At 37.2% G+C, this 22,294-nt stretch overlaps 1 protein-coding gene and 1 pseudogene across 1 annotated transcript in view; one reads left to right on the top strand and one right to left on the bottom strand.

Moving 5' to 3' along the window:
- The window catches only part of Znf804b (zinc finger protein 804B), a 527,672-nt gene that overhangs the window by 282,684 nt on the left and 222,694 nt on the right, over positions 1–22,294 (top strand). The window lies entirely within an intron of this gene.
- LOC131906627 (Y-box-binding protein 1-like) lies at positions 16,881–18,087 on the bottom strand (annotated as a pseudogene).

Below are 22,294 nucleotides of genomic sequence, written 5' to 3' on the forward strand. Positions count from 1 at the left end.
TGATTTGATATTATATCTATTTAGCCATCACCATATCAAAATATTTAGGTTTCCCTATATTTTCTTGTAGAGATTCTAGATTTTTCTATTTAGGTCTCTGGCTCATTTTAAGTTGGGTTCTGTGGGGAATGTATACACAGTGTTTAGATTAATGATTCTGCATATAAATGCCTGGTTGTTATAACCAACATTCATTTAAAAATATCTTTGTTCCAATCTTGCCTTTGTAATGTCAAAGATTATTTTACTATATTTGTGTGGTTCTTTTTCTAGACTCTCAACTCTTTTCCATTGATTTATTTATTCTATACCACACCATCTTTATTAATATAGCTTTATACTAAATTTTTAAGTCAATCCCTGTCAGTCTTTGTCTTTCAATTCTGAACAGACTATTCTGGTCCATGTGGTTTTTCTGAGAGTTTCTACATCTATTTACATGAGAGATTTAATGTGAATTATCTTTTAAATAATATCTTTGATTTTAGTATTAGAGAATGTACTTGTAGTCCATTTGAGCCATAGAAATACCTCAGATTAAGTTAAAGTATTGAATCTATAAAATTTATCATAGTAGTTCAAGTTTTCTCAACAACTAATATTGCTTTATTACAAAAATTTAAAATATAGCAGAATGAACAGGAATATTTTAACAGAGCTTCAGAACTATAAATGTAGACTCACTATATTCCAGATACTTACTTCCACAGTATGCATTATAGGTTTACTAGAAATATATCAATGATTGGATCTGAGTTTTGATACTACATTGTTAATTGCTCAAGAGCAGAGGACATTGTTTATTCATCTCAGTGTTTTCACATTCTTCCAAGGACATTGGAAGAGATTGTTTCCTTCCAAATAATAAATAAAGTTGACTGTTTCATAGATACTCCAAAAGGAGCAAAAATAATTCCAAATATGCAAAATGACATGTAACTGCAAGGCATGGAAGTTGAATATTACAAGTAGTCCTGGAAGAGACAGAAGAAAAAAAAGGTCATTATATCTATAACAAAGAAGGGAGAATTGAAACTGCCCATGAATAATGCAAATGATAGGGATGAGACCAACGCTCAGAATAAAATGATAAGATGAAGTTATCTGCATATATGATAAGACGTACTCCAAAAATTTTGATATTTGAGACACTAATTCTGAGAAAACAAATCAATAAAACACTACAAAAACAAATCCACTTACAAGTGAACAAAAGTTTAATTTAAAAACTCTGTTGTTAGTTAATATTAAGAAGCATGACTATAAACAGATTTTCTTCAATGTGTGACATGCCTTAACTTTATTCTATTCTATTCCATTTCAAGTGGCTGGACATGATTAGGATCAGATTTCACTTCAGGTGCAAGAAATTGCAAATTATACTTTGTATCTATAGTCTAAAATAGGATAAATGCAAATTTATATTTTTCTGAGCCTGAGTTCTGTGCTCATTTAAACATAAATAGTGCCCATCTAGTGCTGAGTCCCCCAGATGTTATTCCAGGTAATCTGATTGCTACTACTGTCTTTTCTAGTCCTATTCGAGAGGGGTTTTGACAAGAAATATATTCTCTGAGTGTCTAACATGATTTATTAGATTATTGCTTATAGCCTGATTACTGTAATCATTTATAGCTTTTTTCTTATGGTCATTATTCTCCATTTGCTTTAGTAGTTTAGCATCTTTACTCACAGTTACATATTTTAGCAGTTGTATAAGTAAATAACCATGAATAACTCAATTTAAATTTTGACATTTGTTGAAGTAACTGTTTTCTAGATATTGCTTAAAAGGTGACATATTAGACAGATGAATTTATCATCCCCTTGTGGGAAGGCTCTACAATTAGGTTAAGTTTTCATGTTTAATGCCAAGCTTTGGATTCCACCTTACATTCCCTTCACTCCTGTGAGCAAGTAAGCATTTACACCCCTAGTGGATTTCATAGAAACATTCACCTTCACCTTTGAAGAACTGCCTGAAGCTCTGAAATGTAGGGGAAGACATGCAGACTGTATGGAGGAGATGTGGAAAGCCAAACAAATTCTTTTAGCAAAAGTAAACTTCAGCAATGCAGAAAATAATCCTTTTCACTAATAGACAAAAGTTGTGGCAGCTAGACAAGGGGTAATGTGGGCACAAGTATCTGTGTCTCCTTTCCAGTCCATATAATAAATTGCCAGACCAAAAAGAAAAGAAAAAAAGAAAAGAAACTTAGAGGAAAAAGGTTTACTTCAGGTCAGAATTCCAGATTTTACATTATTTATTTCATGGAAACCAAAGAAGGCACTTGAAGCAGTTAGCCTCATACACAGTCTAGAACAAAAAGAGAAATCCACTCATGCTTAATCATGTTCGACCCTTATACCATTTAGAATTCCATGCCAGGGTAAAGAATTGTACCACTCCATCCAGGTGGATTAGAGTAACAGCAGCCGTCCAGGCAGTCCTGTATGGATATATGCAAAGGTCATCCTCATTGAGACTCTCTTCTTAAGTGGTTTTATACTGTAAAATTAGAGGTATCACAATAGGTTATCAGTTTCCGGCCTGAATTCAGATCCAGCAATCAGATTTAATTGTTGTGCAATTTTGTACATTTTTAAATTTTTCTAAACTCAAAAATTTTCATTACATAAAAGAGAAAACTATAATTACATGACTGGCTTACAATACATATTAGGGATAATATATATGAACAGACCAAGCACAATGATTGGCAAATGTTATTATATTATTATAAGTATTATTAGAAAGCAAAATAATATAGTATAGTTTAAAATTAATTTCTTAATTACTTTGAGAATTCAATTTAATTAGCAGTTTGGATTAACCCCTGCCACTAAGTTGAAATAAGTATTTAAAATAAGAGTAAATACATAAAGACTATTAAAGTACTTCTTTAATTTTCACAGGTATCTCACAATTCTCTATGTACTACTTTTAATTGTTTCTTTTTTTGTAGTACCTAGTGATTTTATTTTTCCTACAAATTTTTGAAATAAACCAATGTCAATTTTAAGCAAGACTAAATTTGCGTTTTTAGGAAGGCAAAGTGAGATTTTTAAATACAAAATTCTTAGGACATATCGTCTTGCCCTTTGTTATGGCATGGGATTTTCTATAAAATACTTGCTAACAACGTGGAAACATGTTTTAGTTGATTAATAATTTTTGAAATTATTTGTAGTCAAATTTCCCAAGCATTGTCTTTAGATTTATACATTAGCTTATCATTAGTCATCTCATTATGTGAGAACATTTACTAATTGTCTAGCTAAATGCTTAGACTCCTTTGGGTATGATACACACATGGGAATGTGTGACCTCCTTTGTTAGAGCAAAACCCCTGCAAACCCTGGGGTAGTGCTGATAAAAATGTTATTGTTCTGCCAGCCCACGTAGAACTATCATTTCCTTTTATTGTCATGATTCACTCTTGGAAAGTGGTAATGATGATGTGGCTCATTTCAGTGAAGAATTGGAGATGGCTTGCATGGGTTTGCAAAAGCTATCTGCTACCCATTTAAGGAAAAGTGCCAGATGGTTTTAAAATATTTGTTATCTTGAAATGGCCATAAAATATTTATAATGCATCACCAAATTAGTGCTTCTGTGTCTCCATTCCCTGAAGATCTTATTATTTAATGATGATTGGCAAATACTATTTACTTCTGAAACTTTAATGCTTAACAAAGGTGATTGTTACTAAACCCTAAATTTAATTAAAAAATAGGGTAGGTATAAAAACATCAGTAATTAAAAAATTTAAAAAATATGGCTACTGATTTTTTACGATTACCAAATACAACTAAGAGTCTAATGAATATAAGATTGACAATTGAGCAGTACAGGTTTGTATTATACAGTACACTTACATGTGAGTATTTCTGGAGGCTTACATCAATTTGCAATGCTCTCAGATGAAGCATGAAAACTAGAAATATTGAGAACAATAAGAAAAAGTCACAAATGCATAAGCTACACATAGATTTGTGACTCATTGCCATTCACTGATAAAACATATGCAAATCCATTATTAAAAATTAAAATTTATCAAAATGTATATGAACACAGACTGTACATGTAGTTATTCACAGTTGAGAAAAATATAAACAGCCAGGCGGTGGTGGCGCACACCTTTAATCCCAGCCCTCGGGAGGCAGAGCCAGGCAGATCTCTGTGAGTTCGAGGCCAGCCTGGGCTACCAAGTGAGTTCCAGGAAAGGCGCAAAGCTACACAGAGAAACCCTGTCTCGAAAACCCAAAAAACAAACAAACAAACAAACAAACAAACAAACAAACAAATAAATAAATAAATAAATAAATAAAATAAACAAATACAGATTCAGAAATCAACCAAAACTGTGTGAAATGAACTGTGATACATAGAATCCACCATAATCATGCCATGGCCGTCATGTATCTCTATTGAAGTGAGCTGAGATGTTAATGAGAATTTTCACTGTGTATGTATGTATGTATATGCATATATATACTGTATAGATGTATATTCCATTGTACATATATATTAAAATAAATGCAAACTGACTGTTTAATTTCTTATTAGACTTCCATTAACAGCAGCTTATTAGTGCTTAAGATTTAATAGCATCAAAAGTTATATTCAGACTTTTGAATTTACAGAGATGACCTAGTGTTCAATGTTACCTTTTTAAGAAAATTTTATTGACAAAGGTCAAGCAAGTGACAGCAAAAAAAAGCAATGACTAAGCTACCCTGCTTTGACTAAAATCCCTCTTAACTAGTGAAACATTGTCTACATCCATAAATAAACAGAAAAACAAATACACTTTCTAACAAGGGGCAGGTTGCCACACTTTGACTCTAATGAGTTCAAAGTGCTATACTGTATATATGAAAACAGGGTTTACAAGAGAGGGAAAATGCTCAGAAAAGAGACTTTGGGCATGGATTCATGTTACACAGGTATGTGTCTCATGAAACCAACCTTTGTCAGCATGTCAGGTATTTTGACCCTCTTTTTTCTCCTCACTTGCCCATCTCTCTCTGGTCACATCTCTTTCTTCAGTCTTCCTGTTATTTTGATGTTGTATGTGTATAAATGATTTTCTATGTCTATATAAAATCTTAGATTTACAACTGCTATAAAACATGACATTTTTGACTCTAAGTAGTTTCTCTTATCAATTTTTTTTGAGACAGGGTTTCTCTGTGTAACCCTAATTGTCTTGGAACGAGCTCTGTAGACCAGGCTGGCTTCGAACTCACAGAGATCTGCCTGCCTCTTCCTCCCAAGTGCTAAGTTTAAAGGCATGCACCACCACTTGCCAGGCCCTATTTTTATAATTAATTGCTGAATAGTAATCCATTTTATATAATTACATGTGCCACATTGCCTTTTTTTCACTCATCTGCCCACAGACCTCTCAGCTGATCCCATACATTATCTATTGTGAAGGATGTTGGAATAAATGCAGATGTGCAAGGAACTCTGTGGTGCATTGACTTAGAGACTGTTCAATATATATTCAGAAGTAGTACTGATGGGTCACATGGTATTTTTACTTCGGACTTTTGAGATGATTGCAAACTAATTTCCATAATGGCTAAAGAGTGAGCTAGCAGTGTTTAAGAATTCCCTTTCCCAACATCCTTCCAGCTGCTGTTATTTGTTTTCTGTGAAGTATTCACTTTAGTTGAAGTAGGAGGGAGTTGCAATGGAGGATAAGTTTGGGTTTCCCTGATGGCTGAGATTCTGAATGTCTTTTTAATTGGGGGGGGCATTTATACTTCTCCTTTTGAGAATGCTTATATTCATTTCACTGGCCCATTTAATATTAGATTGCTATTTCAATTTCTGTGTTCTTTAAATATAACAGACATCAATCTTCTGTCAAATATAGAGTGGACATATTTTCTCTTTATTGTGCAGCTTGTATAAACATTCTGATGCCTATAGATGCTTCCAAATTTTATGCCATCATAAGTGTTAATTCCTGGTATTGTTGCTACAACTCTCAGAGTCATTTTCAGAAAGACATTACCCATGTTTTGAAACTGGAGAGTTTCCCTCTGGGCCCTGCCAAGCACCTGCAGTCCTGCAGCCCACTTATAAAATAATCACTCAGAAGCTCATATTACTTATAAACTGTACGGCTGCAGCAAGCTTCTTGCTATCTAGTTCTTATATCTTAGATTAATCCATTTTTATTAATATATACCTTGCCACATGGCTTGTGGCTTACTGGTACTTTACATCCTGCTCCTCATGGTGGTGGCTGGCAGCGTCTCCTCACTCAGCCTTCCACTTCCCAGCCTTTTCCACTCTTTTTGTTCCGCCTATACTTCCTGCCTGGCTACTGGCCAATCAGCACTTTATTTATTAACCAATCAGAGCAACACATTCAGAGCACATAGAACATTCCAATGCTATGTTTTTATGTTGAAATATTCCCCTTTGTTTTCTTTGTATAAGTTTCAGAGTTTCAGGTTTTACATTATACTGTTTGATACACTTAGAATTGAGTTTTGTGAGAGCCAGAGAGGACTATCTTTTCATTCTTCAACAACATCATTTGTTGTAGAGGCTGTATTTATTATGACGTGTATTTTATTTTTTATCTTATTAAAAATTCAGGTGACTTACCTAGGTGGGTTTTTGGAGGCGTCCTGTATTCTTGTTTATTAATTTACATGTCTATTTCTGTGCTACTACCATGCTGGTTTTGTTGTAGTTACTATGGTTCTGTAATATATGTCAAAATCAGGTACTGTGAGCCTCTACTAATATTTAAATGAGTATCAGGACTTTGGTGTTTCCATATGAATTTTAGTTTTGTTTTTTGCTTTCATTGAAAACAGATTTTTTTCATGCAATATTATTCTCTTTCAAGTCCTTCCTTCTATTCTTTCCCCTCCAGATTCACATGCTTTCATGTTCCTTTGGAAAATAAATGGACATCTAAAGGATAATAATAAACTAAGATTTTAAAAAAACAAATCAGAATAGTACTAGACAAACAAAGAAAATGCTAATGATAAAGCAAGAGAAACACATATAGATGCAGACACACACACATATTCACAGACACAAAAATACCATAAAAACACAGAAGTAGAAGCCATAATGTACATGCAATGCACATGTAAGTTAAAAAATAACAAAAAAGCAAAAAAAAAAAAAAACCAAAAAACAAACAAAAAAACAACAAAAAAACCCAAACTAACCAACAAAAAAAGCCCTTACACAAAATTATGGGTAAAAAAATCCCAATGATACTGTTGAGTTCATTTTGTCTTGACCATCTACTACTGGGCATGAAGTCTGTTCTTAAGAGCAGTTTGTTTTCCCAGTGGTACTCCCTTGGAGAAAACTAAGTTTTCGTTTGATGGTGTTTATCATTTAGAGATAGCTACTGGGTAAAGGATAGGGCTTGTGTCCATTTCTCCTCTCAACTCTAGGACCTCATCTTCTCCAGACTTGTGCAGGCCACTTGCATGCTGCCTGCCTCTGTGAGTTCACATGTGAAGTGGTCCTGCTGTGTTTAGAAGGCCTTGTTGACTTGGTGCCCTCCATCTCCTCTGGCTCTTATACTCTTTCTATGCTCTCTGTAAGAGTTCCAGAGCCCTGAGTTTTCCAAGGTCTCTTAGTCCCTGCACATTGTCTGGTTGTGGGTATTTGTTCCCATCTGCTTCCCAGATGGAAGTTCCCAGAGGAAGCTTCTCTGATGATGACCTATCAAGGTAGATATCTATGAGCACAGTAGAATGCCACTAGGAGTAATTTTATATTTTATTGTAATGTTCCTTTAGCAGAACAGTAGCATTTGGATTTCCTCTAGGTCACTGGTATATCTAACCTCAGGTTCTTCATTGCCCAAGCCGTGTTGGGTTCTTGACCACCCAAGCCATGTTGGGTATGAGTTATATCTCATGGGGTGGACCGTAAATCAAATCAGATTTGGTTGCATACTCTTACAAGATTTGTACTACTATTGCACTAGAATATCATGCATGCATTGTAGATTGAAGGGTTTGCAGCTGGGTTTGGTGTTTACCTTTCTCCTTTGGTAGTATACAGAGTACTTTTCAATATCATGAACACTAGTCTGCAGGGGTAAAGCTCTAGGTAGGTACCAGCTTGACTTTTCCATGTTCAATGAGTCCAGTCAAGCAACATCACAAAACAGAATTTCACCTTACAGAACATTGATGAATTGCTCAGTACTGACTCAAAGTTTTCCTTCTAGCTAGAGATATTCTGTAGGTCAGGTATTAGAGTATTCTCTGCTGGTATTTGATCTGAGTTCAAGGATTAAGCCATTAGAGACAGACTTTTACTGTAGAGTCTGGAACCACCTTGATGCCAAGTCACCACAGGGTGTTTTAAAATAGCTTCTTGCTACTTCTCTGTTCAAGTGCGCCAGAAAGACAATTTGCCTAGCAAAGTTTCTCTGTATACATGTGCAGCTGTTCTTTCTCTCTTGCTCTCTCTCTCTCTCTCTCTCTCTCTCTCTCTCTCTCTCTCTCTCTCTCTCTCCTTCTAAAATGGTCTGTTACTAAATGTACAGAGTGAATTTTTCTGAGACTTATTAGTTGTCTTCGGTCATGGTCTTCAGTCTTGGCAAATATTCTCATTGGCAGTGGGAGGAACCCAGAGCCCCTGTAGCTGTGACCTCCAGTACAGATTCTCAGTTCTCATTGATTTTTCTTCCTTCCTTCCTTCCTTCCTTCCTTCCTTCCTTCCTTCCTTCTTTCTTCTGCTACTAAAATTTGGTTTGGGTCATTACATACTTTGTAGAATATGGTCTCCAACTTCACCCAGTTTCTTTTTTAGTCAGTTTTGGATTGCCTATAAGTACACTACTTATTTTCATTCTTTATTTTTAAATTTCTGTGATTCTCTAAGTCTATTTATGTGTCTTGATAGGTTTTTGTAGAGTTTTTAGGTTGTTATTTTTACAGATGTAATACAGCATCAACTGTAAAAGAATATTATTCCTACTATACCTAATTTCTTACAGAAATTCTTGAAGTCCGTATATGAGTGTTATCCATTATCTTCCTAAATCACCACTCTTTCAGTTTTAGGAAAATTTCCATGGAGAAGACAAAGAAGAGGTTGTGTATTACCAAGTTGCTTACATGTAGAGTTTAACCCATTACTGCAGCGTGATGGACTTCCTCAAAGTTTCTTTTCTGGTGAAAGGGGATTTTTGGTTAATTGTTACATAAGAAATCATGGATAACACGCAATGGCACCCATGAGCACAAAGATGTTTATACAGAGTTTCTGCTTCCATGCCCTCTGTTATAACAGTTATAGAGAGGCACAGGCTCAAAGGGCTGATCTTGCTGTGGCAACTATCTTATCCAGACATTGAGTCAACAGGAAGCACTCAAACTTAGTCAAGCCCATGCTTTTCTAGGTATATGGAATAGTGAGTTTCAAAGACTGCTTATGTTCCTGCAACCTATGTCTTTTTATAGTGCTTCAAAACAGCACAGGAAAGCTATTAGCTTCTTGGTTTTCATCTTTGAAAAAGGTATTTGGGTTTTAGCCTTGCTGTGTTATCTTGCCAGGCAACACCCCTACACCCCCATGCTACCAGTACATAAATAGAGCAGTGGATTATTCAAAATTATTAAATCTCACTTTTAAAAGCTGTCCAAATTCCTCTGATACAAACCATTAAATTTGGCCTTACCAGTGCTTGGGTTTACCATTTTTATAAAACTGAATAGGACACATTTCTTGAGGGTTTTGTGAATACATTTCCGTTGTGATTTTCCTAATACAAGCTGTCAGAGCACTATTCTGATGGATGAGTAAATGGCATTATATTTGTCAAAGCTATGACTTTATTGCGTTTGTCTCCTTGTTGTACTTCTTTCACCAAGTCATAATTTCTAACTTGACAGACACCTGGAGTCCTGCTGTTGAACTCAGTGGTTCTGCCTGTCATATTTTTTTCTCTGCTTCAGATACTTTCCTTGCTGTGTCTAACTCCAGTAACTAGAAGATCACACATCAAGACAACCCACACTGAATAATAAAGCAGATTAGGTGGAATTCTATTTGAACTTCTATTGAAGTCAATTTTAAGGATGATATTAAAAATAAGCTAAGCAGGGAATGGTGGTGCAGGCCTTTAATCTCAGCCTTGGAAGACAGGGGTAGGTGGATTTATGTGAGTTTGAAGCCAGCCTGATGTACATAGTAAGTTCCAGGACAGCCAGAGCTACATAGTGAGGCGCGCTCTCTCTCTCTCTCTCTCTCTCTCTCTCTCTCTCTCTCTCTCTCTCTCTCAATCTCTCTCTCTCTCTCTAACCACACACACACACACATACACACACACACACACATACACACACACACACACACACACACACACACACACACAGGTAATTTTTTTTTGCACTTTACACCTGGGATTAAAGAGCTTTGTAAGAAAGTTATTGTTTTTAGCTGTGGTTGTAACTTTTATAATATATTTTTATTGTTTTATTCTGTTGTTGCTATAGCTGTTGATTCCCAGTTAAATAAATGTACTTTCACTGCTTCCTCCCACCCCATACCACACACACATTCACTGCAACAATGAATGTTCTTAGTGACTCAGAAAAAATCTAAAAACAAATAAAAATCCTGAAGCCTATGAACTGAACCTTTTGTGTCAAAGGCAGTGATATGAGAATTGAAGGTAGAAATTGAACCTCCAACATAATTGGATGTTGGCTGGACTCTTAACAGCACTGTCACAGACAAGAGAACACGGGTAATAGGTGCTGTCTATGCTGAATGTTATTTGCCGTTATTGTCCAATTTCAGGGCTAAGATGTGGCTTTAACCTCCTTTTACCTTGTTCACTTTCGTTTTCACACTAGAAACTTGACTTAACTTAGAATGTGATTATTTTCCTAAAACTGCCCTTTACCTACCAATTTTATGCAGGAGTCTGAGCTCCAACTCCTAAAAGATGTGACATTTTTTTGATAGATACAGTCTTCCTATGGAAGATGTCTGCGTGTGTTTGTCCTTCACCCTATGTGTTCTTCCTCTGGCATTCATCCAGCATTTCAGGAAATCAATTGCTGTTTTATACATGATATCAATGTAAGAATAAAACTATACATAGTCTTTGAGGAAAAATCATACTCTATCCCAATACCGTAACTATCATATGAATTCTTTTCCATAAATATTTGTTGAATTAGTGGGTGTATGGGCCATGACACAGTGGCTCTTGTCTTTTACAGATTAGCTTTCCAGAAAGATTCCCAGATCATAATACTGCTAAGGAAAATGCTGTAGGGTAGGAAGGAAAAGAGCAGGAACAAGAAGTGAGACATTACGTACTGTACTAGGGATCTCTAGTGGATGGATAGATGGATGGATGGATGGATGGATGGATGGATGGATGGATGGATGGATGAATGGATGGATGGATGGATGGACGAACAGAAAGATAGATAAGTAGCTGGATATAGATAGATTATAGGTAGATAGATGACAGATAGATGAGTGACATATATATTAACAACGTGGACTTATACCAGTTTTGATGTTGTTGTCAACTTAATGGAGAGACTGAGAATCAATATCTTCTCAGTCCACAGAGCTGGATGCTCTATGTATAAAGGAATGGTAGACATGAGGTCATGTGCTGTTTGATAAGGTGAATTTGTGACCCTGGGGATTATCTTCCCTGTGGGGCAGAATGAAGATAGAAGTAGGTAAAAATGTACCCAGTAAACTAGGCCAACGGCAGTTTCTCTGGTTTCTTGGCTGTAAGGGAAATGTTGCTGTTGCTGCAAACATTAAATATGGAATAGAGCAAGAGGTATGATGCATGTTTGGAAGTAAAATCAATACAGTAGTAGAATGGATTGGAGGAAAATTGCATGTTTCTTCTTTGAGCTTATGATGCAGCATTAGAAGAAGATATAAGCTTAGGGGAAACAATGATTGATAAGATGTAAGAGCCTAATAATGCAGAGAAAAAAACTATTTCCAAGCCCAGATCTCTTTATAGGGAGCATCCTGATATCTGACCAAAGTAGAACAAGCTTATATAGAAAGAATAAAAATCACACCAACCAACTTTCTGAGAAACAGTTAACAAGATAGATTTCTTTAAATGAAGTTGGCTAACTTACTAAATGTCAAAATGAAGTTGAATCTTACTAGGAATATTACATATTTTTCTCACTGCTAGGATGAAATACCTGACAAAGTAGAAGAAAAAGGGGTCCATTTTGGGTCATGACCTATGGATACACAGTGCATCATGGCAAGGAAGTCATAGAGGAAGGAATTTGAGGTGACAGGTCACATTACACCCAGTGTCAGGAAATAGAGATCAGTACTAGAGGTCAGCTGGCTCTTTTCTTTTGATTTAGTCTCAGCCCCTTGCTGATGGAAAGTTGCTGTTCTCATTCACGGTGGGTCTTCCTTGCTCAGTTAAACCTCCATTGAAACACCCTCAAGGACACAACCAGAGGTATGTGTCATAGGCAGTTCTCCAGCAAGATGAGAATCAAGAATAATCATCATACTAGGTCCTGAAACTAACTGTACCCCAAAGCCAATAGCTGTTAGGGAAAGACTGAAAAGACAAAGGCCAAGAAACAGATTTTGCAAGCCCAGCCCGTGTCACGGTCACAGTGAGGATAACAGAGACTAAATGACTAGGGGATCAAGGAAAAACACCAACCCTCTTATGATAAACACACAAGCACACATATACATATGTTTTTTAATTTACACATAATTGTACATATTAATGGGGTGTAGTGTGAGCTTTCCACGTATGTACATAATGTGCAGTGATCAAGCCAAGATAACTAGCATATCTACTACATCAAACACTTATCTTTTGTCTTTGCCTGAAATAATTTTTTCTGGTTAAACTGAAGCATATCATAAATCAGTGCTAACTGAAGTCATCCTACTATGATATCAGAACTAGAACACTTAATCTTGAAAAGCATTAAGTAAAGTGTGTTGCATCAGACACACTGCTGGGAAAAGAAATATAAAGGGAATTTCATTGTCTCTGCCTTTATGAACCTGTGGTTTAATTATTAGACACAGAGGAGTGGTACACAAGCTGAGGTGAGGCTGGGGAGAGACAGGCAGGAATTGGTGCTGACATGTCACCGAAGTTAGCATATGTTGAGAGCATGTTTGTTCATATCAAGTTAGTACAATCAAATGATTTTTCTTGTGAAATGAACCAATGTAATACTGTTCCCATGTCTTAATCCTGTGCTGTCAGCTTGTCAGTCTAATTCATCTTGATGACTTCTCCAGAATGAGAAATGTGTTGCCTGCATTTGAAAGTGAAAGCTTTACCTGGGGGCTTGAGTCATGGGGTCCTAATCTGGCACATAAAGAAAGTGATGGGTGAGTACAGAAGTGTATCGTTACAAGAAATAATTTAGATAGTGGCATACACTGGGAATGTGAATGAAAGGAACCACCTGACATTTGTCAATACTCTGCTCCAGAAAAGGAGGCAAGAGTTGCAGTTCCATGGGTAGAGGTGATCAGTTTTCATTCAGCACAATGGCTTAATAATATTAAAGAGACACTAATATAGCATCTCATGTCACCAGATATGACTACCTTCTTCTAGATGCTTACTTACTCTTATCAACTGGTAGTAACTATTTGCCTGTTTTTATTGGGAATGCAACCATTATATTAAAGACTTGCAAATAAAATTATAGGTTGAAATATGGAATAGTTTGAAACAGCCAAGGTATGTACACTACAGGTTAATGATCCCTGTTATATCTTAGTAATTACTAACGCTGGGTTTCTACTGCGTAGTATTTTAAATGTTCAGTGATCATAAAACAGAAAATTCATCACAAGCTTGAGAAAGATATTATCACTATAAAATGATTTGCAAAAAAATCTTAATGGACTTTACTTTGTACACATTTGATTAATATTTTGATTTCAATATCCTGTGTTTTACAACATGTAATCGTGATTCTGTTAAATGGACACTGTTTTTATTGAAGATAATAATTTAAAGGTTATAACTTTTATTGGGTTTACCTTAATAATGACAAATGATGAATATAAGATCTGGAAGTAGATAAAAGTATAAAGAAAGATTCAACTCCACTAGAAGAAGTCATATTTGCTACTTAGAATCTTTGCAATGAATTCTTTACAGAATGAATAATAGTTTTTGAGACAAATTCATTTGCTTCACTTGAATAGATTAAAAGCATGTGTACTCATACGGTCTCAAAAATTCTTTTTCTTTTTAAAAATATACTCATCTTATTTTATGGGCTTATAATATAATTAGATCATTTACCTCTACCTTTTCATCACTCCAAACTCTCCCATATATTTTTTGTTGTTCTCTTTCAAATTCATGGCCTCTTTTCATTAATTTTTGTTTTGTCTATCATATATATACATATGTATATATATATATGCATTCATTTACATGGATATTCATATTTATATGACCAAATCATATGAATAAATAATATACATAAATATAACCTTCTCAGTCTGTAAAAAGATTAAAAGTAACAGGGATTTTGCTATGATATTGTGTCTCCTAGGAGTTTCAGAAGTTATACTGATAAAGTCTCACCAGCAGCAATGCCTAAACATGTGCTGAGCAAGGACAACACTAATAGATATGATATGGTGCAAGTGATACAGCTCACCTTAACCCATAGACAAAGAACTACAGGCAAATAAGAAATACTGAGCAAGAGATAAATACTCTTCCAATAATAAATGATCAACCCTGAGAACATTTATATGCACTGTCAATTTTGTGTTTGTGTTCCATGTGTGTGTTGGTATCATGTGAAAAGGTGTATATAAATTTAAGCACAGATTTCTAAGAGGGAGTATCATTATGAGTAAGGACATAAACTTTGAAGCTATATAGTTCTCAACTGTGTAACCCTAAATGGGTTATCCCAAGTACCTAGCCATAAACTTCTATCTGTAAGAAGGTATACACCATCCGTGGCCCATGCTGCAGCTGAGGAACATGTTGATACCTGTGGTCTGTGCTGCAACTGGAGGTCATGTTGAGGTCTATGACCCTGGTGCATGCTGCAGCCAGAGGCCATGTAGCTATCAGTGGTCTGTACTTTCACAGGAGGCCATGTTGATACCCTTGGTCGGTGTTACCACCAAAGGCCATGCAGACACCCTTGGTCTTTGTTTCTGCCTGAAGCCATGTTGAAGTCTGTGAGTTGCATTTCCACAAGGGGCCATGTTGATATCCACAGTCCATGCTGTAGCTGAAGACCTTTTTGATGTCCCCAGCCTGTACCCCTGCCGGAGGCCATGTGGTTCATGTTGCCATTGATGTCCATGTGAATGCCCTTGGTCCTTGCTGCTACCTGAATCCATATTGATGTCTATGGACCTAGTCCTTGCTTTGGCTAAAAGCCATTTGGATGCCCATGGTCTGTCCTCCACAGGAAGCCATGTTGATGACCTGTTACCACCTGAAGCCATGTTGATGTCCATAGTCCATGCTATGGCTAAGTGCAGTGTTGATGTCTGTGGTCTGTACTGCCACTGAAGACCATGATGAGGTCTGTGGTCTGTGCTGATGCTGAAGGCTACATGGCTATCCATGGTCCATGCTGTCACCAGTAACCATGTGGAAGTCCATGATCCATACTGCCACTGACTGTAAAAGACAAGGAAGCTTCTTTTGCAGTGGTATCAATGTCTGTAGATTCACAGTCAAGAATAAGAGACATAACAAGCTTCTGAGACAACATCCCCCCATACCTCTTACCCAATTCCCCCAAGAAAAGAAATAGTCTAGACAGGAAATAATTGAAGAGAACCCCTAAAAACTATTATAAGGATGCTGAAGTGTAGCTCTTCACAGTTGATGTCTACCAGGGGTGGTGGGGAAGGACTCACTTTTCTTTAAGGTCTGACTGCTGAGAGTTTGACCATGTGCCAGTGAGTATATTGATAACATGAAAGACTAGTTGTTGTTTTTTTTTTCTTTCTTTCTTCTGTTTTCTGGGAGAAGGTCACAAGGGTGAGGAATGGACCTGAGAGGATTGGGAAGTAAATATGATTGGGACGAAATATGTGAAATTCCCAAATCAATAAAAATATTATGTTGCAAAAAATTTACTTATGAATGCCTGAAACTCATAAACTCATTTTAATTTCCTTTTATGAAAATCAAATTGCTTTCCTAATTTTTTTTAAAAAAATAAAAGAACAACTAAATAATAAAAAAGGAGGAGGTGTATACCAGTTTATGATTACCCATATAAGTAACTCACTCCTAGCTCAGTCTCCTCAGAATGAATGAAGGCCATTTCAAGTGACATCTTATGATTGGGTAGCTCATCAATAATAAAGTTAATTTTCTATTACTTAATTATCTGGCCTCTCAAATAAGGCATTTACCTTATTGCTAAAAGGTGTGGACTGTCCATGGTGTATATTGAAATAGCATTATGCAGCCTGAAGCAAGGTTTTCAAACACTTAGGTACAATTTTCAGACAATATTCATGACATGATCAATGAAGACATCCATCTCTTTTAACTATGGCTATACTTTGTTGTAGGGATTTCAATTGAAGATATATTTGATTTGGAATTAATGGGATGCCTATGTGTATTTTATAGTCAGAGTCGTGTATTTTTAGTTTGTTTCTTTTTTTATTATTATTATTATTATTTAAGACCTTTATTAACAGGTGCTTGCAGTTTGTTGACTTTTTTTGGAAAAAATCAAGTTGTAAACTTTTATTACAAATTAAAAATGAAGTTCTTAAAAATCTCAACTTGACCAGATATGAAACAATTTAAAAACCATTAAAGGTGTATTGAGAAAAACCAGACCTTTTTTTTTTTTTTAAAAAAAAACACATTTGTCATTACCAAAAAGAGACATCTTTAGGTAAAAATAATAAAAACCCCATGCTGCATAGATAATGCAGATAGTTCTAGTGTATCTGGTCAACGGGCAAAAAGCAAGCACTTAAGGTCTTCAGCTCCAATCTTTGTTCATTTCTTATTGCTGGAATTTCATATCATTTCTTCTTGTTGGATGACCAAACCGGATGATGGTAGAGATGGTAAGCCGGCATTTACTCAGCCCCGCCCTGCTCAGCCTCGGGAGCGGACGAATTCTCAGCTGGTGGATCGGCTGCTTTTGTCTCTTTGCCATCTTGTGGTTTAGGGTGCTCTGGGCGTCTGCGTCGGTAATTGAAGTTGCGGCGGTACCGACGTTGAGGTGGCTGCTGGCCTTGGGTCTCGTCTCCTTGATTTTCCTTGTCCTCTTCATTGCCATCCTCTCTAGGCTGTCTTTGGCGAGGAGGGCCCCTGCGGAATCGTGGTCTGTAACCCCGATACATATTCTGTCTCACTGGTCTACCTTGCTCTCCTGCACCTTGGTTGTCAGCACCCTCCATCACTTCTTGCACAGGAGGGTTGGAATACTGTGGTCGACGCCCATAGGGTCTCCTCAAGTAGTAAGGTGGGAACCTTCGCCTGCGATAGGGCCGGCGTTGTTGGGCTTGGCCTTCAGGAGCGCTTTCCGATCCCTTTCCGATCCCTCGTTCTTTTCCCCACTCTCACTGTTCTGGTAATTTTGCTGGTAATTGCGTGGAGGACCCCTATGACGTGGATAGCGTCTATAATGGTTACGGTCTGCTGCGTATTTCCTGCCTTGAACTGGAACTCCACCAGGGCCTGTAACATTTGCTGCCTCCGCACCCTTTTCTCCTTCAACAACATCAAACTCCACAGTCTCTCCATCTCCTACACTGTGAAGGTGCTTCCTGGGGTTATTCTTCTTTATGGCAGTCTGGTGTACAAATATGTCTTCCTTGGTGTCATTCCTGTTGATGAAACCATATCCGTTCCTTACATTGAACCATTTTACTGTTCCCAAAACCTTCCTTGCGATGACCTTCTTGTCCCCGCCGGCGGGCGCCGCCGATGTGAGGCCGCCCGGGCCGCCACTCCCCGCGCCGCTGCCCGTGGAGCCGGGCTTGGTGTCGGCGGCGCTGAGGGCAGCGGCGGGGGCTGCGGGCGGTTGCTGGGTCTCGGCCTCGCTGCTCATGATTGCGGTGGTGGTGACTGGGGCCGGGGCGACGGCTGCGGCTCCTCCCGGGGTGTGATGGTGACTAGGCCGGCGGCGGCGGGGCTCTCAGGGCTCTCTGGGGTCCGCTCTCCCTAGTTTGTTTCTTTATGAATGGTATGGGAATGTAGTCCATTAGTAGTTTTGCTTTTGTGCTAATGCACTTAACATTGTGTCTTTATAATGATAAGAAAGTGAAGTAGGCTTTTTTTGATAATATGGGGAAATTTTATTAAGACAAGATAGAAGACTTAAAATGTTACATGATTCCATTAAGGCAAGGCCTGATCCTGAGCAAAGATCTAGCTTCTTCCATTCAGTATAGGCTGAGTGCTAAATAAGCTTCAAAATAAAAGCACACAAGTATTGGAGGTTGGTTCCCAAAGTTTAAGGATAGAAACTATTTACATAATATGAAAGTGCTCGGGGAAACAGCAAGTGCTAGTGTAGAAACTACAGAAAGGTCCAGAGAGCTAGCTAAGATTGGTAATAACGGTGCTTATCCCCCCCCCAAAAAAATATGTTTTCAATATTTTGAAAGAAAACAAAATCTAAGACTTGAATATCCAGGTAGGAAAAGCTAACACCTGTATTCAAGCTGAAAAATTAGACTAACTCCTTTATTAGGGGTTAATGTAGTTGGTGGCCTAGATTGAAGCCACTGTTTACTTACCTTTCATATCCTAGGGACCATAAGAATTGTGGTAAATAGTGTCTGCTTGTGTCTATTCTTGAGATCTACTGCTCAAAACTATTCTTTTCAATATAGTACTGCTGATGAACAAGTCAGCCAAGTTACCCAGTTGGGTGTGCAGTGTGATTAACACATTTATGCTTGCTAATAAGACATTGATTTTACAGCCTATGGATCCAGGTACAATTCTGAATTTTAAGACTCTCATTCAAAAAGTACATTTCAAAGGCTACCTTGGGGCTGGGCGGTGGTGGCGCACGCCTTTAATCCCAGCACTCGGGAGGCAGAGTCAGGTGGATCTCTGTGAGTTTGAGGCCAGCCTAGGCTACCAAGTGAGTTCCAGGAAAGGTGCAAAGCTACACAGAGAAACCCTGTCTCGAAAAAAAAAAAAAAAAATCAAAGGCTACCTTGGCCATCTCTAGTGATCCAACTGATGAATCTAGGCTGAACAATTTAAACACTCTTTGAAAATATTTTAACTTTCTATATGTAATAATGAATATGCATGATTCATAGAAGGAAGACAAAATATCAACATTGACAAGCGCTTGAAAGAAGTTAAGCCCAATGGGTTTGTAGAGCTCAAGGTTTCAGTAGAGGAAGTATCTGCAGTTGTGATGAAAAGATTAAGAAATCTATTTAGAAGTGTAGCCTAAATGTGGTATCGATTTCCTAAAATCTTGTCAGCAGTCTCTAGTGGATGAATTTCTACTTCTTATGGTTGAGCAAAGAAAGTTGGTTCTTGTGATAGAGATTACTCCTGGTAAAGATGGAACATTCCTGAAATAACAAAAGATTCAGAAGAGTGTATAAGTTGATAAATAAGTAGCAAGGTTTGAGGGAACTGACTTCAAGCCTTCAAAAAGAATCTGTACTATGGGTGAAATGTTATCAAAAAATATCACATACTACACAGAAACCGTCCATAAAATAAAGTCAGTGTGTCATACTTCAATTTTATCTCACGTTAAGAAATTGTCATACTGTTCAAGCTTGAACAACTGCCACCTTGATCTGTCAGTAGCCATCTACTCATCTTTGTATTATATTGTAGACTAATATTTTAAAAAGCATTACATATAGAATCTATGAGCACACCTCTTTTTCAAATTAGTTTATAATCAAAAATATCAACAATTGTATGTGTTAGGATCCTGCCCTCACTCCTGCGCATGCACAGTTTAGGGTCTTGCTTCTTACATCATAAGTGTGCGCTGGCGACTATTTATATGCCTTAAAAGCCGGATGCAGACCCCACCCTCTCTCTCTGCTCTGCTCCCTACCCCCTACCATCTTTCTCTCTCTCCAGGCCTGGCTCTCCTCTTTCCCTTACCACCCTTTCCCTCCTAATAAAGCTCTGAAAACTAACACTGGGTTCCGTTGTGACCATGACCTTTCTATGCTGAAACCAGTGCCGCAACCAGTACCATTTATCATCCTTTCGGTAATGACTGCCAGGAAACAATAAAAATCATGTGACTTACTTTATTCTCAGTGGTCTGAGACAAACCAGCAGTACTATTGAGGTATGTTTGTGTTATTGAAACTTTGAAACTAAACATTTGCTTTTTTTTTTTAAAGTTACCTCTACTTCTATAAGTCATTTGTTATATTGTCATTTGGGAATAGAAAACAAAATACTAGAAAGAGCAATAAATACTGTGATGTCTAGCTATACCATGGCTCTGAGGTATATTAAATCTGTCTCGATTCTTACAATTTGTGTTATAACAGTCTTGCATCTGCAAAGTGAACAAGAACCACAGCTTGTGATGGACAGAAGAGGATGTTAGGGAACTGTTTTTTTAACCTTTGGAGTATTAAGAATGAAGCATTACCCTCATTTGGGTAGGGACTAGTCTACAAGTTCAGTGAGAATTCAGCCTGCAAATGCCTTCATGACATCAATCTCTTCAAAAATATTAAACCACTTGATGCAGGGATTAAAATAAAAAAAATAGAGAATATTCAAAATAATGTTGGTGGGTACCTATCTACACAGAGAATAGCGTACACTTGTGAGGTTGTTGTAGTCAACAGTTAACAGTCAAACCTGTTCTATCAACAGACTTAGCAACTCCATGAAGGCAGAAGGAAACCAGGGTCTTTGAGATTATCTAGTGCCTGAGAGTTCAAATGGAAGAGAAATAACAAGGCATGCAAATCATAAGTTATTTTCAAGAGTCTTGTGGACTGCAATAAGGGATTCTGGAATGGTAATGAATGAGAAGAGTGAAGGAAGAAGACTGATGGGTTGTTCAAAATGTGGACTTTCCCGGAATTCATAAGAGATGAAATCACTTATAAAATGATATGCTTTTAAATTTAGATTTATTTTAGAGAACTTTATAGATGAGTAATATGTGTACACCATTTCTTCCTCTCTTTCATCATTCAACTCTTATGTGTCTCCCCTCTCTGTTTCAAATTCATGACTGCTTCATTAATTATTTTTGTTACCTACATACTCTAAAACATGCATATACACTTGTTGCTCTTATATTCTTTTTTAGTAGTTGTGTTGGTTTGAATAGGTATGGCCCACATAGACTCATGTGTTTGAGTGATTTGCCCACAGGGAGTGGAACTGTTAGGAGGCACAACCTTTTTGGAGTAGATGTGGCCTTGTTGGAGGAAGTGTGTCACTGTAGAGGTAGGCTTTGAGGTCTCATATATGCTCAACTAATGCCAAGTATAGCACACAGCCTCCTGCTCCCTATGGATCAAGATATAGAACTCTCAGCTCCTTCTCCAGCATGACTTTGTATACATTGCCATCCTTCCCAACAAACCTCTGAAACTGTAAGCCAGGCCCAATTAATGTTTTCCTTTAGAAGAGTTGCTGTGGTTATGGTGTCTTTTCATAGCAAGAGAAACTCTAACTAAGAAGAAGTTAGTACCAGGGACTTGGGTATTACTATGATAGGCCCAATCATGCTTTTGTTTAAAGGAATACAAACTTTTGGACTGTGGATTAGAAAAGCAGTTGAACACTTTAAGTGGAGCTTAATGGTCCATCCTACTAGGTACATGGAAGATAGTGGTGTTGAGGGTAATTTAAATTGTGGGGGCCTTGCTCAAGAGGTTTCAGAAAAGAAGAAGTTTAGTATGTGACCTAGCAATCATTCTTGTGATATTTTGGTGAAGAATGTGCTTGCTTTTGCCTTTTTCTGAAGAGTCTTCTTGAGGCTACATTGAAGAGATTGGATTAATTACATTGGCAGAGGAAATCTCAAAACACCCTAGTATAGATTCTGTCCTGAGGTTATTAGTATTAATTCTTTTTTTTTTTTTTTTTTTTTTGAGCTGAGGACCGAACCCAGGGCCTTGTGCTTGCTAGGCAAGCACTCTACCACTGAGCTAAATCCCCAACCCATATTAGTATTAATTCTAATGAAGCTAAGTCTTGTGTTTAAGGAGATAAACAGATTAAGAATTGGAAAAAAGGGAGTGGTGAATTCAGGGCAAGACTCTACCCAGCTAAGCTTCCAACTT

Source organism: Peromyscus eremicus, chromosome 3 (genome assembly GCF_949786415.1).
Source record: "Peromyscus eremicus chromosome 3, PerEre_H2_v1, whole genome shotgun sequence".
Classification (NCBI taxonomy): Eukaryota; Metazoa; Chordata; class Mammalia; order Rodentia; family Cricetidae; genus Peromyscus; species Peromyscus eremicus.